Source organism: Malus sylvestris, chromosome 1 (assembly GCF_916048215.2).
Source record: "Malus sylvestris chromosome 1, drMalSylv7.2, whole genome shotgun sequence".
In the NCBI taxonomy this organism is placed as follows: Eukaryota; Viridiplantae; Streptophyta; class Magnoliopsida; order Rosales; family Rosaceae; genus Malus; species Malus sylvestris.
The window spans coordinates 14077204-14081017 of record NC_062260.1 but is presented as its reverse complement, the minus strand read 5'-3'; the positions used below and the strand labels follow the sequence as shown (position 1 = coordinate 14081017).

Genomic DNA, 3814 nt, shown 5'->3' with positions numbered 1-3814 from the left:
ACAACAACAAAGCCTTTTCCCACTAAGTGGGGTCGGCTATATGAATCCTAGAACGCCATTGCGCTCGGTTTTGTGTCATGTCCTCCGTTAGATCCAAGTACTCAAGTCTTTTCTTAGGGTCTCTTCCAAAGTTTTCCTAGGTCTTCCTCTACCCCTTCGGCCCTGAACCTCTGTCCCGTAGTCACATTTTCGAACCAGAGCGTCAGTAGACTTTCTTTGCACATGTCCAAACCACCGGAACCGATTTTCTCTCATATTTCCTTCAATTTTGGCTACTCCTACTTTACCTCGGATATCCTCATTCCCAATCTTATCCTTTCTCGTGTGCCCATACATCCCACGAAGCATCCTCATCTCCGCTACACCCATTTTGTGTACGTGTTGATGCTTCACCGCCCAACATTCTGTGCCATACAACATCGCTGGCCTTATTGTCGTCCTATAAAATTTTCCCTTGAGCTTTAGTGGCCTACGACGGTCACACAACACGCCGGATGCACTCTTACACTTCATCCATCCAGCTTGTATTCTATAGTTGAGATCTCCATCTAATTCTCCGTTCTCTTGCAAGATAGATCCTAGGTAGTGAAAACGGTCACTTTTTGTGATCTTCGCTAGATTGCTCCGGTCATTAGTGTGGATAAGTATATAAATGGATAGAGATAGGAAAGCAAACACAAGATGTACGTGGTTCACCCAGATTGGCTACGTCCACGGAATAGAGGAGTTCTCATTAATTGTGAAGGGTTTACACAAGTACCTAGGTTCAAGCTCTCCTTTAGTGAGTACAAGTGAATGATTTAATACAAATGACATTAGGAAATATTGTGGGAGAAAGATCTCGTAACCACGAAACTTCTAAGTACCGGAGTGTGGTATCGTCTTGACTTGCCTTATCTGTCTCATAGGTAGATGTGGCATCTTCTCTGGAAGTACTCTTCCTCCATCCAGGGGTGGTATCTATAACTGGTGGAGATGCACAAGGTAATGTATCAATTTCACTTGAAGCTTACTTGTAGTTTCAGGCTTGGTCAAGCGCGATACAAACCATGTAGTAGGAGTTCCCCAAGTCGCCGGGCTAGGGGATCTGCTGAAAGAGGTGACAGACAAGGTAAGCAATCAGAGCTCCGGCTGATTGTTCACATTCTCCCTATCTTGCAGGCAGCATGAAGGATAAAGAGAAGAAAAATGAGAAGAGATGATATCGGATACTTTTGCTTTTGAAGAAGTAACTTTCCACAGGCTTATTCTTGAACCGGGCTGGGGGGTTTTCTGGTTTCCTCCAGAGTATAAGGCCGACTGAAGAATTTGAGGGTCAAAACAAGTCCATCAAATCTAGAGTACGTTCAACCCTGCTGATATGGGATATTTTTGCTTTTGACAGAGTAGTGGATGTATCGGCACGTGTGCTGTTACGCTTGTCTCCACATGCTTCCTTGTATCCTTCTCACTTGCCCTATCTGTTCCTCAGGCAGATGCGGTATCTTCCCTGGAAGCATAAGATGTTGAAGATGAGTACTCGAGAGCAATGCCAGGTAAGTAATCAGGTAAGGGGTTCCAGGCAGTCAGTTCCTGGCTGGAAGCTTGATTCCAAGTGCTGACTGATTGCTCTCTTTCTCCTTGTCTTGCAGGTAAGAACAAGGCCAAAGGAAAAGACAGGGAAAAAGCATGATATGGGATACTCTTGCTTTTAACCCTGATGATATGAGATATTCTTGCTCTAGTATAGCTTGTTTACAGAGGTATTATCGGGGGGAAAGAAAGCTGAATATTTCGAAAGGCTTCGTTAGGAGTGCCCTCTCCGATAAGAGAAAGGGTTGAGCATTTTTGCAGGTCGGCCTGTCCGTTAGGGATGGGGGTCGACATATATAGGAGTCTCCCTAACATCAAGTAATAATGCTATTCCTTTACCCTGCTTGGTCATAGCACGGTAGTGGGAGCTGCCAGCTTCACATGTTTTAACTCTGTCAGAGCACTTTGAAAAAGTGGTCTGTGGTTTCTGGAAAGCTGATGTTGCGTGTGAAGATTACAGACAAGCTTTATCCAAGGAGATCCAGCTCTTGAAGTTGGGAAAGTGGTGTCTCTTCGGTTTTCGAACAAGCAATCCTGTCGGGGATCTGGCTCTCGAGATTCGGAGAACGATGCCTCTTCGATTTTTGAGAAAGCAATCCTGCTGGGGGTCTGGCTCTCGAGATTCGGAGAGCGTTGTCTCTTCGATTTTTGAGAAAGTAATCATGTTGGGAGTCTGGCTCTCGAGATTTGAAGGGCAGTGCCTCTTCGATTTTGAAGCAAGCAATCTTGTTGGGAGTGTTTTCTCGAATGTGAGTAAAGGTTGGGCATGTTTGCTAGTCTACCTTGCCACGAAGCACAGAGGTTGACACAAAGGGACTTTCCAATTATCCAGCAGTGGTACTGTTCCTTTACCCTCTCTTCGATTTTTGAGAAAGTAATCATGTTGGGAGTCTGGCTCTCGAGATTCGGAGGGCGGTGCCTCTTCGATTTTGGAGCAAGCAATCTTGTTGGGAGTGTTTTCTCGAATGTGAGTAAAGGTTGGGCATGTTTGCTAGTCTACCTTGCCACGAAGCACAAAGGTTGACACACAGGGACTTTCCAATTATCCAGCAGTGGTACTGTTCCTTTACCCTCTCTTCGATTTTTGAGAAAGTAATCATGTTGGGAGTCTGGCTCTCGAGATTCGGAGGGCGGTGCCTCTTCGATTTTGGAGCAAGCAATCCTGTTGGGAGTGTTTGCTAGTCTACCTTGCCACGAAGCACAGAGGTTGACACACCGGGACTTTCCAATTATCCAGCAGTGGTACTGTTCCTTTACCTTTGTGGGTAATAATATGGTAGCTAGACCTTCAAAATTTATGTGTCTAAACTTTGTTAATGTTGTTTCTTTGCAATTCTTTTACCCTTCTTGGTCAGAGCGATGTAGCGGGAGCTGCAAGCTTCACGTGTCTCAACTTTGTCAGAGAACTTTGGCAAAGTTATCTGTGGTACCCATGAGTTACTGTTGCGTGTGGGAAGTGGGTGATTGAACAGTACGATTCATGTGCTTTCTACTTCGCCAGAAATCTTCGACATAATGCCCATAATTTCCGCAAAGCTGAGTATGCGTGTGACAGATGCTGACAAGGCTGGAAAAGTAGGTGCCTCTTCGATTTCTGAGATTGGCCCTCGTGGTCTCTGAGCAGCCCAGCTTTTGAGAAAGCAAGCCTCTTCGATTTCTGAGATCGGCCTTCGTGGTCTTTGAGCAGCCCAGCTTTTGAGAAAGCAAACGCCTCTTCGATTTCTGAGATCGACCCTCGTGGTCTCTGAGCCGCCCAGCTTTTGAGAAAGCAAACGCCTCTTCGATTTCTGAAGCTTCGTCGAGTGCAGATTTTTATAAAGGCTGACATTAAGTTCCAAAGCCACTTGAATATCCACCAGTAGAAGCTCCATTCTTGCACTTCTAAGATCTTGATTTGTCCGACCTCTTCTTTCTTCAACACCTTTGAAAATGTCTGGCCCCTCCGACCGTCATTTTGACTTGAACCTTGTTGAAGAGGCAGCCCCGCCTTCTCCAGACAACATATGGCGCCCATCCTTCGTCTCCCCTACTGGTCCTCTTACCGTTGGGGATTCCGTGATGAAGAATGATATGACCGCTGCGGTAGTGGCCAGGAACCTTCTCACTCCCAAAGATAACAGACTACTTTCCAAACGGTCTGATGAGTTGGCTGTTAAAGATTCTCTAGCTCTCAGTGTTCAGTGTGCAGGTTCTGTGTCTAATATGGCCCAACGCCTATTTGCTCGAACCCGCCAAGTTGAAT

The 3814-nt window shown here is 45.9% G+C and overlaps 1 long non-coding RNA gene across 1 annotated transcript; it reads right to left on the bottom strand.

Annotated features, from left to right (window-relative positions):
- Positions 1 to 905: 905 nt before the first annotated feature.
- LOC126632023 (uncharacterized) lies at positions 906 to 2889 on the bottom strand. The gene is made up of 2 exons (XR_007626543.1): positions 2760 to 2889; positions 906 to 2572 (listed from the first exon to the last, which is right to left on the bottom strand). It is a non-coding gene; the product is annotated as an uncharacterized LOC126632023 (long non-coding RNA).
- Positions 2890 to 3814: the final 925 nt, after the last annotated feature.